This window comes from Neophocaena asiaeorientalis, unplaced genomic scaffold (assembly GCF_003031525.2).
Source record: "Neophocaena asiaeorientalis asiaeorientalis breed wild unplaced genomic scaffold, Neophocaena_asiaeorientalis_V1.1 scaffold297, whole genome shotgun sequence".
NCBI classification, from domain to species: domain Eukaryota; kingdom Metazoa; phylum Chordata; class Mammalia; order Artiodactyla; family Phocoenidae; genus Neophocaena; species Neophocaena asiaeorientalis.
Window position 1 is genome coordinate 2895148 of NW_020175435.1, and position 13559 is coordinate 2908706.

General features: G+C 37.3%; 1 long non-coding RNA gene across 2 annotated transcripts in view; it reads right to left on the bottom strand.

Annotated features, from left to right (window-relative positions):
• LOC112414959 (uncharacterized) overlaps window positions 1–11933 on the bottom strand; it is a 17456-nt gene extending 5523 nt beyond the window's left edge. Inside the window, exons 1-4 of one of the 2 annotated variants that reach the window (XR_003006243.1) lie at window positions 11805–11933; window positions 10227–10353; window positions 7747–7865; window positions 5658–5869 (exon numbers count right to left, since the gene is read on the bottom strand). This is a non-coding gene — a long non-coding RNA (uncharacterized LOC112414959). The remainder of the gene's footprint in view (window positions 1–5657; window positions 5870–7746; window positions 7866–10226; window positions 10354–11804) is intronic. The other variant, XR_003006244.1, reaches the window with a different exon arrangement.
• Between the last annotated feature and the right edge of the window lie 1626 nt (window positions 11934–13559).

Genomic DNA, 13559 nt, shown 5'->3' on the forward strand with positions numbered 1-13559 from the left:
AAATGGGGGGGGAAAAGGGGGGGGGAAAACAAAAAAAAAAAAAAAAAAAAAAAAGTCAAGAAAAAATGAAAAGGAAGAGAGCCAAAGAATTGAAAAGAAAATATGCCATTCCCGAAATACATCTGGTCCTGCTGAGAGTAATAGTGTTTGCGTAAACGTGTAGACAACTCCCTAAGCTGAATTTTTTTAAAGCCTACCTCTCTGATACTTATTGCATTAATCCCATGGTCCACACAATTGACATTCAATAAAGAAAAATAGACCCAGAACAGAATTCATTTTTTAAAATACTATAGTCTTTTAAGTTAATTTTTTATTTCACATTTTCCCTTCTTATTTCAATATTGGCAAATTAGATATGGAAACAAGGCCATGCCAGAGTGGCATGGCTGGTATTGACCTGGCGGGGAGCCGTCTCCTTGCAATGGGTCACACAGCATGGCTGTGGCCGGTCTCAGGAGCAGCACAAAAGTCATAGGATCTGATGCCAGAAGGCAGAATTCCTTACACTCCAATTCCTTACACTCCAATTACTTACATACTCTCCAATTCTTTACACTGCCCAAAACAAGTTTTTCCTTGAGGTCTTCTTTTTTTGAAATCTCTGTATTAGGGCTGTGTGTGTCCCTGATACAAAACCCCAATGCCACTTGCCCTCTTCACAGGAATCAGGAGAGAAAGTAATCCGAGCTTTTCTTGGTCTACCTCAACACTGAGACATCATAACATTGAAGTGTAGATTTATAGCATGCTTTATGTATATTTTCTTAGTCCCAGGGCCCCCCTTTTCACAGATACATACACAACATGTCATGTAGAAAATATAAATCGTTGATGGTATAGGCACTTTCTTCCTTTTTAAACCTTTCCAAAGGTCTTTTTGTTAAATACACCCAGATGCCGTTTGACAGATGAGGGGCTAATTGCTCTGTGAATTACCTCTATCGATTCCTGTTTCATGTTGAGCCAAACAAACAAAAGATATTAATGCTTTGAAAAAAATGAATGATGACCTTTCTCTGCAAACACAGCTTGCGGTCTCTGATTATTGGTGATTCCAGAGAGCAGCGGTCAATGGCAATAGCTGTAACGCTATGATCACTATAATAAGCTTGCCTGACCTTCTCTGCCATGTTAAGTGGTTTAAATTTATTTGCCCAACAACAGAAGAGCTTTCATTTAAAGTCACAGAACATTCAATTCAATTTAAAGACGTAGTGTCTTCTTTCCTCTCCTTCCTTTCCTGTCCATTTCCCCACTTCAAACACCTCCATCCCAAGATTCTGAATTGTTTTGCCATTGCATAATAACCACCTTACCTGTGAAACCCATTCCTTCAGTTCTTGTTGGAATTCTGAATGCCATTTTCTCTTTTCACTTGTTCTTTCTTAAGACACTAGAACATTTTGTTTCTCTCTCTGTGTAAGTTTTTTTCTGTGGATCAGGTTTGGTGTTCTAGATAATATGAGCTGTATAAGAAATCAAGAATGCATATTATCTAGAACTCAAACCTGTATACTGTATAGCACTGAACTCTACTCAATATTCTGTAATAGCCTATATGGGAGAAGAATCTGATAAAGAATGGATATAGGTAAGGAAATTTTGGGCTGTGTTAAATGACAATATAGATATAATCAACAGAAAAAACAGAATGAATGAATAGTGATGCTGGGTAATAATTCTAAGAAAACCAAGAAAATTGTTGCTCAAATAAATATTTAGAAACATTCTCATTTAAGAAAAAAAAAAAGAAATGCAAGAGGGTGTAGTCCTAAGCTCACTAGCCTGGGAGCCAAGCCATCCAGTTTCATTTTTGTCCTTAACTAATGAGACTTTGAATCAGCCTTTTTTTTTTTTTTTTTAACCCCCAGAGCATGCTCATCCAACTTGGTAAATGCAGAGGACTGGGCCCAGTGACCTCAAAGCTTCTTTTCAATTGAAACATACTAATTTTCAAGATATCTCTACTTAAAAAAAAAAAAAAGAAAAAAAAACCCAAAAAACTCTTTCGTGTAAATAGCAAAGTTATAACTTGGCAGTTAAGAAAACATGTTTGTGGTGCCTTTAAGGACTTCCTGAGTTTTTGTCAACAAAACTTCATAATAGTGAACATGAGTAAACCACAAATGGCTAAAGCCTTGAATGATTAGGAAGTGGATGCAGCCCCCCTTGGTTTAGGTGGAAATCTCTTGAAAAGGGTACCCCTGACACTTCCACCAATTTCCTGGTAAAAGACAAGCCAAAAATACCAAGGAAGTAGTTCTCCTTAGAATAGTTTGGTCCCTGTGCTATAAGATTAAAGCAGGAAGCAAAGAGAAAAACACCACAAATAATCAAAAGGCTTCCTGCCTAAGTTTGACATTCTCAAGAAGTGAGGTCTGAATTTAGATAGAGAACTGGGTGATTTTTAAGGTGACTTTCCTTAAACATTGTCTCCTCAAGACAGTGACCAATAAAATCACCAAGCCATTCTTGAGCTATACCTGAGTTTGCCATGTTAAGAACCTCATGGAGTATAAGAAAATGCAAGATATGGTTCCTGACCATGTCAGATTCCTCGCTCTGCCCTCAAAGCAGCAGGATCTTTCGCAGCAATAGGATATTTGCAAATGCTGTGTGCTTTCTCAACATAGAATGCCTTTCCATCTTTCTCTCCTTCAAAATCCAAACCTAGGGGCTTCCTAATCCCTACTTACTCTTTAAAATTTTTCTAGGCTTATCTCTCCTCTGCCAGAATGCCTTCCATAACACCCTATGGGTTTCATCATAGCACTGAGAATATACTTTCATCTCAGTACTTTGCAAATCTATATGATTTGCTACTCCTTTGTCTCACTCCCCTAGAAGTTCACCCTTTGTGTCTCAGGCTGTTGCCACAGAAGTTGGGTCTTATTAGGTGTCCAACTGATGCTGGAGGATGGATAACGAATGAGTCCTACTGTATCAGGTAACTATTGCTGTAAAACAAGCCACTCTAAAACCAGTGGCTTTAGACAGCCATTGTTTATTATCACTTGTGAAGCTGTAGGTCACCTGGGGCTTGGTTGATCAAAGCCGAGCTTGGCTGGGATGACTCCATTATCTGTGTTTTTCAGTTTCCTCTTGGAACCTGGTATGTGCTCCTCAAGGCCACAGCAGAAGCACAAGAAGGAAAGCAGAAACTCCCAAAGCCTGTTGAGGCATACTATCATTTGCACCTTGTTCTTTTGGCCACAGCAAGCCACATGGGGAACCTAAGTCAAAGGACAAGTCAATACACTCTTCTCCTTTAGTCACATGACAAGGTCACATACTAAAGGGTATGGGTACAAAGAGAGATGAAAAATCAGTCTCAGTCATGAATCCAAACCCATTAAGAAGGAAATACTGACAACCATATTAAGATAGGAATAGAAAATTGGTTACTCATCATTAAAGCCATTTGGCCAAACTCCAGTGTCATCTCCTTTATTCCCATATCACCAGCCCATAGCCCAACCATTTAATGACCTATGTGGTCCATAAATATTTACCAAATTAGATTGGATCATAGACAGTAAATAGAGTAATCAGAATTGGAAGAATCCTGATATCTTCATTTTTATTTTTTTTTTTTTTAATTAAAGAAAATAGGTATGGCGGTCAGATGTGTTATGAATACAAAACAAAAAGCTTTAAACACAAAGTGTTTGTCCTTTATGAATGAAGACACTTTTACACCATATTTCACTATGGAACTTGTTTAAAAATGTTCAGGGCCCTAATAGTAGCTCACACAATAACCTTCTTTTCACTTTTAAACAAGCTTGGAGAAATATCCTGTAGGCATTGCTGGGGCTTCTTCTTTAGAGAGTTTCCACTCAATTCACTGCGTTGGTGTTGAACCTCTAATGTCCAGGCGTTGATTTACTAGGAAGAGCATAGTTCACTTAAAAGCAGAAAAAGCCCTGGCAGTAATCAAGCCCTGTGAATTCTTGGCCCTTTTCCTTGAAGGCCCAGTGGGGCCCACTCAACTGGGCCAACCCCACACTATGCACACTGGATTGGTGGTCCTCTTATCATAGAAAATTCCACCAGGGCAGCCAAAAAATACAAAAGGAAGCACACAAGAAAAAAAAAAAAGTGAATATAATATACAGGCCTGTGGATTGAGTTTTATGAAAAGAAAAAAATAAGGAGGGTAATTTTTCTTAGCTCTTTTTCAAGATTCATTGGACAAGAAATAATGGGACAAATGGCTTATCAAATATAATAGCTTTACTATTTTTAATGATGCTACAAGGACAACTTTAAAATGTCTCTCCTCATTTTCCCCTATAATCAGATCATTTAAATGTGACTATTTGATCAATAGAATCAAACATTTTCCCACGATTTTACATTTCATTTCCTATGCTGAAGAGTTTGTGTTTATTAAAGGTATGCAGATCCAAATATTCCCAACATTTCTTTCTTGCTTGACTTTAGTTTGTAAATATGTATGGTATTAGAACCCTGCCCTATAGCTGAGAAACATGAAGTTCCTGGAGGAAACAGGATTCTTATGGTTGTTGTTTTTTAAACCCACCAACATTTCAGAATCTAGTCCTTCAGTTTCAGAAAAGATTAGTGAAAGAAGAGAATGTGCTTTCTTGCTTTGCCCTGCCCAGTCTCCTGGATTTGTCTGTGTGTTTCAGTATGTAGAGTCTTCTTTACATGGGAGCAGCTCCAGCATTTTAATTTCTCCACATTTCTGCTTATAATTCCTCTCCATTTTCTGCTGAGAGAACTTTTAAGTAATCAGCTGAGAGAGAGTGTAAATGTTGAATCCTGATACCATTTGAGCAAAGGAACTGTGACAGAGTTCTCATGGTCATCAGTAAAATTCTGTCCAATGTGAGACTGGACCTAGGAAATGCAAAAATCCCTAATAAATGTCAGACAGGGCTCAACTTCTTATCTGTTGCCTATGAAATGTTAGAAAAGAAATGAGTTTGTTGCTAGGAATTGATATGATCCAACGTTCTCATTCATTCTTTTCTGTTCTATCATTTACTCTAATGTTGGGTAAGACACTCGTTGAAAATGTGGGCAGGGGACAGGGAATTGCCAGAAATGGGAAACAATGCTGCTTTACAAATATTCACAGCTGCAGCTTTCTGTAGCCACGCTCCATTTTCCAGTGGACTTTAAAAGAAAAATTCATGTTATTTTGCCATAAAAGGGAATAAGTTCTTAAGTCCAGCTTCCCAAAGACCTCAGACACGAAATTACCACAGCACTCCCTAAGGTCCAGAGTACAGAATTTTCCTCCCCTCCCACATGCCTATCCCTAAGAAAAGAGTTTTCCCACTAGATAAAATAATTAAAAGCATTCTCAGAATAGAAAACAAAACATGTATGGCTTGGACATGAGCCTATTTTCAGACATAATCAATTTATTGCATATTTACAGTTTGGTATTCCAACAGCTGTGAAACTATTATATGTGGGATTTAATGGCTTAGTGGAATCAATAAATAAAGTGTACAAGAGTAGTTGTGTGTGTGTGTGTGTTTTATTATTCTGCCTACCTCTGATTTGTAAACTAACTTCACGGGAGAGTCCTTAAAAGGCACAATACACCAGCCCACGTGAAGTCATTGGTTATCTCTGAGCTGGAACCTGTTTTTTTAAATCCTGTCTAGGTAAATTACCTTTCCAGTGCAGGGTATTTCCTTTTAGGAGATTCCTTGGGAAGGGCCTCCAGGGAACTGAGTAACTTTTTAATGGTTCACTCAGATTAAGAGGAAGGAAATGTGAACTCCTCTCGGGGGAGGCACCACACTCGAGGCTGTCTGCATCCTGTAATTCTTCCCGAGTCCGTGAATCATACTTTTAAGACGCCTTTTCAAGGGCATTTGCCTTCCTTTAAGAGAAGGCCAACACAGAAAAGACAAGGTTTAAAATAGGTCTCAATCAAACTTTAGCAATAAAAACAATTGCCTGATTCTCCCCCTGTCTGTCCAGGGAAGGTCTCTCTGCATCCTTTACCTGCATGCTGCCCCTCACCTTGCACAGTACTTGACTGGATTACTTTTATACTTATTTTGCTTTCAGAATTAAGATGATTTCTAATATCATCTAAGAGTCTCTGAGTTATAATTCTGGACCATGTTGTCCATTACAACCAGCCTCTGAGACTGATTTCACTTATGCTGTAAGAATTTGAAGAAATGAGCTATCATAAGAAGCTTTTTCCAAGTATCTTTCGATAGAAATCTTGCTTTTAAAACCATGTCTTTATTTAATAAAATATCTTGTATGTAGGCAAATATAGACTATGTTTGCACCTTTTCCCAAAAAGCAAGAACACTTCTGAAAATAGTGTTGGCACTGGGTAGGGTTGAACAGGGATTGAAGCATGAGATCATTCAAAATTTCTGTACAAGAATGAAGTAACAAGAGCATATTTCTAAAAGGCAATGTCAATTGTATTGCAGTATCAATAGTATTTATTAGTATTATTTATTATCAATATCAGTTACTCAGTGAATAAACTGTATTTTATTGATCATATAAAAACAGCAACTTCTAATTTTTTAAGCTACTACAGAGGATGGAAAAGCCCTATAAAAATATGCAAAAGGACAAATGTGCAATGATAAGGCATACTCATGTGAACCCTAATGTAAACTATAGACTTTGGGTGATAATGATGTGTCAACATAGGTTCATCGATTGCAACTAATGTATCACTCTGGTGGGGATTTTGGTATTGAGGGAGGCTAGGCATGTGTGGAAAATCTCTGTACATCCCACTCAGTGTTTCTGTAAACTTAACACTACTCTAAAAATACTAAAATCTTTAAAAAAACTATCCAAAATTAAATTCAAATTATATTAACAGAATGCTCTGTGTTGGTTTGTATAGATCTCCTATACAATCACCTGTTTGTGATTTCTTAATTTAAGAGTTTCTAGGAAATCAACATTTATTTATTTGTGTGTGTGTGTGTGTGTGTGTGTGTGTGTTTTGTTGGCTGCCTCTCTATGGGAGCCAACCTGTACTGACTTGAACTCATATGTTGCAAAATGTAACCTGGGCTGAATAAGGTCTATGTAGTCTTTATGTCCATTTAGTGTGAGTGTTCATATGTGTTTTTGCAGACATATTCATGTATGCCACGCCAGACCCCACTGGTGATGGGGGTTAATGTATGGATATATGTGCCATGTTACTTCCAAAAATCCTAACAGTTCTGACTTATGAAACAAATTTTACCCTAAGACTTTTGAACAGGAGATTGTGGACAAAATACATTGAAAGACAGAAAGTAGGAAAGGAAGAAAAGAGCAGAAAAGGGAACAGTTGAGTTCTATTTTATCCCTTCCCTGATTTTTTGGGAGATTTGAGTCGTAGGTGTCCATGCAGATCTCTATTATTATAATGGTCACTTTTTATTGAAATTTATTTTCAGTAATGAAGTACAAAACCCTAGAAACATAATTGTGTTTTCTACTCACATATATATCTTAGAGGTTTTTATATGAATGCTTATAGCCCACATTTTGTTTCTATAGTTCTATTGCAAGAGAGTACCTGGAAACATGTCCTTCTTTCCTCTTATCCACTGATGTCTATGATTGTACGGTTCATTGCTTTAGAATAAAACGACAACAAATATGTCTGAAAGCCAAGTGTACATTCAATTTTAGCAAACTTAGGCCCAAGGAAATAGCCCAACTAATCATGTCTTCTGGGTTTAAATTTTAAACATTAAACTTATGTTCCTATGCACGTACCTCAACATGTTAAGATCCCATTAAAATAAAGAAGCCAGACACTTAATTGTGTGTTGAAGGTTTCCAAGCCATACTGCCGGCCAATAGATGGAGGTCCAAGTAACATTACACCTGTAACTCTGAAAGAATGTCTTAGATAAGTAGTCATTCAAACATGAGGCGCGACTGGTTAAGTTTTAGAAATATTTACTTTTCTCTCCTTTTGGTTCCTTTGCCCCAGTCTTCAGTTTAAATATCTCCTGTTTTTCTTTGCCAACTATTGGATTCTTCCATATACTTGCATACACTCCATACACACTGAACATTGTTCAGTGTGTATGGAGTGTATGCAAGTATATGGAAGATTCCCTTGAGGAGTGAGGCAGTTTTCTTAATTATCCAATCTTATCCAATTCAAGGCAAAGGGCATTTTGCATTTAACAGCATGCTGAAAAAATATATAATATTTTTAAAAACACTAGAGTTTTTTACCAATCTAGATTTTTAAAGAAATGTAATCTTTTATTTACCTAATCATAGTGAATAAAACAATTAGTACGTGTTTTGAACATAAGAATCACAGCAATATGAGCAAAGGTATTGAAAGATGAAGTGGTAGATTTTATTTCTTTGAATCGGTGGTTGTTTGAGATGGCAAAACTGAGAGATAGCCTTCTCCATCCATGATAACTTCAGTATGTTGTGGTTTTTGAGGTAAACCCGAGTGTTTATGTGGTGGGAACATGATGGGAGACAGAACTTAGACAAGTTCCCTTCCAGCCATCCTGAACCACAGTGTTGTTCTCTGTAAGGTGGTAGTAACAATAACTCCCTCACAGAACTAATGGGAAGATGACAGGAAATTTTTCAGGCAAATTTCCTGGAGATCTCCATCTCTGGTAGCCTCTGCACAATAGAAATTGCAAGGTTAGCAGAGGCCAAAATTCTCGACCATCAATTAATTTCATCAAATGTTACTATGTTAATTTTCTTTACAAATATTATTACTGACAGGTTAGTCCTTTCAGAGGGCCTAAATCGGTGCTAGGGAGACAGTTCTGAATGAAGCAATGTTGAAGGCTTTGAAGTGTTTGGGTGTAGGAAAATTGTCTTCCTCATAAAGTGTTGAATGTTTAATTCTGTGTGAAAGAGTAAAAAACGTGAGGCTAAGGACTGAAAGCATAAATTAGGAGTTTGTTGTTGAAAAGGAAGGAGGGAAGGAGGGAAGGAAGAAAGGAAAGAAGGAAGATCAAGGAAAGACATTCCAGTCTCCAAGATCCTCATTAAATTTTTTTCCCAATGCTTGAGAATTGAAAAAAAGACATCATAGGCAGATTCTAATATTCTAAAACTGCAATCCAATTGCGTAAAAGCATAAATTTAAATCATTTGGGACAAAATATTTAAATATCCTCTATTTTTGTTTAGTGCTGATATCTATAAAAATCAGTTCTGTTACACAGATCTATATTATAGAGATTATATATACAAATATTTTATTACTTATGCATAAAACATGATTTGTTGGGGGATATAAACTATGGCTTTCTCAGGTATCACTGCTACTTGATTGTCCTGAGTATTGGCTTTCTGACAGGGTTTGGAATGAAGCCATTTTTATTAATTTAGTTATTTTTGCTGATATAAAAGGCCGTCTATCATGTTAATGATGTATTGGTCTGCGGTCCCACCGAACAATAATTACAGAATGTTCCTAATAGTAAATCATTTGTCACAATCACAGCTCAGTACAACAACCTTTTGTTGAGCAGTGGAAGACATTATCCCAATAGCAATATACTTTTATGTGGACCCATTAGAGGAAGCTAACACCCAGCGCCCTGCAAATCCCTGAGTTTCAGGTCTGAAATGACCTCCCAAAAATGTCAGCTTGGGGATGTGCACATGCCCTGCTGAATTTCCTGCAGTCAGCCTATCTGATTAGATGGAACCAAAACATTCTGCTGAGGATGGAATAGGCTAGGTTCCAAAAGAATCTAAAAAAAAAAAAAGCTCTCCTCTGAAAAAGTGGCAAAGCAAAATGATCAGAAAGGGGAAAATGTTAAAGATTTTACTAAACTCTATTTTTAGGAAGAGCTGGACAAAGAAAGCTTCCAATATCCCACCCTGCCCCATCCCCCACCCCCAAAATTAGAATTAACAAGAAGGCATCAATATCTAAATTAAGTGAAAGTCACATCATAAAAATGATCAGGCTCTGTTTTGTAAAGAGTCACAACTTGATTTCAGTTATTGCTAAACAATACTTGTAAATAATAAAAGCAAATATTATTGAGTATTTCTACCTGCAGGAACTGTCGGTTTTCTTGCTGCTATTCCTCCCTCTCTCTCTCTTTTTTAAGTAGACTTGATTTTTTACAGTAGTTTTAGGCTCCCAGCGAAATTGAGAGGAAGGTACAGAGAGTCCCCGCACCTCACAGGGTGCACAGCCTCTCCCCGCTATCAATAGCCTCCACATTTGTTACAATTAATGCACCTACATTGACATACAATAATCACCCAGACGACACCGCTTGCATCAGGACTTCTTTTAAGCAAAAACTTTGAGATGAGCTCCGTTTTAGAATGGAGGACACAGAGGCACAGAAGAGTAAAGTCAGCTGTAAACTGTGGAGGGAAAAAAGGGGGATTTCTGAGATTTTGCCAATTTCAAATCCTACCCCGATTGATTAACCACTGTTCATTATTGAGGTAACAGTGAAATAAATGGACATCATTTGTCCAGCACCCATACATTTATTGATTTTTGCCAAGGTGATGTCAACCACGCTTATTGGGCAACAGTATCCTCCTTTCATAGACAAAGTAACCAAACCTCAGAGGAGGGGAAGCCAGGATTTCAATCAAGGTGCTTTGACCTGAACCTGCACTATGTCATACTGCCTCTGTCCCCGGGATTCTGCAGGAAAAGCTGCCATGGAGCTGCTGACAAATAATTGAGTCATGGCTTGCTTTGCTGGAGTGACTGTGGTTTTTATAACATTGATACCCAAACCAGAAATCCACAGATTTTATCTAAACAACAACAACAACTTTAAAGTAGATTTCTATTTTTAATTTTTCTAAATATGTGGATTTTTGGTTAGAAATTTTATTGAGGATGGAATGGAATGAGTGTATACATAGGAAGAGATTCTAAAATATTTATTCACTAAGCCTGGTGATTTGAAAATAGCCTAGCCTCAAAGTCAATTAAAATATAAAGGGTACAGTTTGGGGCAGGGGGAGCCATAGCTGTGAAATGCCTCTAAAAGACCACATAACAGAATAAAGAGGTTTTCCTTAAGCATCAACAATGGAAATTGTTCTAGAAGTGTACGCAGAGGAAGATGGTGAAGAGTGTAAAGCCCATGCTTTCCAATTCTCTTTGGGTTTTAAAAAACCTCTAATAGAGCTCTTTGCCCCAAAAGTGAATTTGTGAGGTTCAAATTAGCATTAAATGGAATAATTTGCATGTACCTTCTCCCTTCAGATGTTTACCATGTTTTTTAATATCTAGAATTCTGTTAAAGGTATCTGAGGATTCAGCAAGCATGGCTTGCTTTGGATTTTTAATATCAAATTCCAAATAATGATTACTTAGTATAGTAAAATGCATATTCCTATAGATTTTTGACAGCCACTGGTAACAACGAAGAAGTCCTTGGGCGAAGCTTGAAGGCCAGTATCAAAGGACACCAGGGGACCAGAAGGATGGGTTTTGCCCAGCCTTGCATCCCTTTTCCTCCTGTTCACTAGACAGCCTGTCTACAGAACTTACAGCATCTTCTCTAAGGAACCCGGTTCAAACACACAGGCATCCTTGACGTGGGTACTGCTTTTCCAAAGGAGAGAAGGTCCCTTAAAAAAATCAGAAGGCTTCCTCTTGCCCCAACCCTGATGTCCCCTACCCCTATGTTCTGTCCAGAAGAAAAATCCCTCAGCCGCAATGGTTGTTTTTATTAAATTCTCCTCAATAAAAAGCTCAGGCAGGATTTATTAGGTACTCAGGACGGACGTTTAGTATTTCGCCAGTTATTAAGTGAAAATCAATAGAAAGCAAAGAAAATGGAACTCACTGCACTGTTAGCGCACCGTTGTCGCCCAGATATTATGTCGGCTGTCTCGTAGATTCATGACAGACGAAAGAGGCTGGGAGAGAACTTTCTGCTTACATTGCATGCGCCAAAGTGGGGTTATTCATTAGAGCAGGCAGCCGGCCAGATGGATTTCCAGTTCAGGTTTACCATTTATCTTTAAAACGCCTGTATTGAGTGAGAAAGAACACTGATATTATGTGATATCAATGGCAGGTTTATGTATCTAAATCAGGATTTATTGTTATTTTGTTCCAAAGACCTTTTTTTCTCAAGAAATACCATTTCACTGGAAGAAAATAATAGCTAAAACCTTGTCAAAGATAACCTTTCATGCTGTCCGCGCACCACTAGCTGTAAAACAAATAGAATCCAGTATATAAATAGTTTTAACCACATCCTTACAAATCATTTCTTCTGAATCTATTCCCCCCATTTCAATATGTGTGTATGTGTGTGTGTTTAAATACTGCAAACATGATTTTTGGTCATTTGATGTTTTCTTTGACAGGAGTTTAAATAATGCTAGCAATCGTTTGAGTCGTGTTTAAAAGGTTTAGCAGGTTTATGTCCTTCGGTGGAATGCTACTTTTTCAAAAAGCGTGCTTTGGAAAAGCAAAGTGGTGTGCTCTTATTCTTTTCTTCCCCCACCTTAGAATAAGCTTTAGAGTCAAAAACACTGATCACTTTTTTTTTTCAAACTATTTGAGGGTCTCCAAAAGCAGGGATGTGTTTTCCTTTCACTTGAATGGATTTTTTTCGATAGCCTCTGGGTTTTCGATTCCTTCTCATTTAAAAGCCAGTTTATAGCCAACCTGATCAGGTTGGATCTTCTGTCAGTCTCGCTGAGTAACTAAGCTGGCCAAATGCCAGGGTGAACCACGGTACTCTCTTCATAAATTGCTCAGAAGAAAGAATATAATCCATGCATTTGTAGAGTGTCATTAGTGACACGATGAGGAGGAAAAACTGATATCTGGGTTTTGATTGAAGCAGTTGCTAATAGGAATTTGTGAACATATTTTTAAGCCTCCTTAGTTTTACTCTTTTTTTTTTTCTTTATGTTTGGGAAAAGAGACTGTAAATTTAGCTCTATGTAGACGAATATTAGACAGTAGCCGAATACAGATGCTTACTTAAAGATCAAAATGCACTTAAGTGACACCAACTTAGAACAATTCTCTAAACATCAACTAAAGCTTTTTGCTTCTGTTGAACAAAAGTGATGCTATAGTACAGAGTAAAAAATAATAATAATAATAGAAGTATATAAAAGGATTAAGAAATATTTGTTTTTACTCATCTCCTTCTTTATCGAACCAGGTGAATTCATCAATGTTTACTAGAAATCCCTTCTTGTATTTTCCTATTTAGACACGGGGACCGGTTTTTCTCTTTATAAATGTGCCAACAAGCCAAACGGCATTTGCAACATAGATGCTATCCTCAAATAAAAACATGGGAGGATCTTTCTACTTTTCCTGTTTCTTTAGAAAGGTCATGCTTAACTTTTCCTGTGTTTATAAATGTCTATATGTATTTATGTGTATGTGTCTGGACCTGTTCATGGGGAGTCAATACAGAGCAGTGTGGTTAAGAAGTGAGCTTGAGAACTACATTGCATAAGTTCAAATCCCAGCTCTGTCATTCACTGGCCATATAATTTGGGCAAGTTGTTATAGATGTGTACCTCAATTTTCTCATCTGTATAATGAACATAATAATTTTATAGATTTC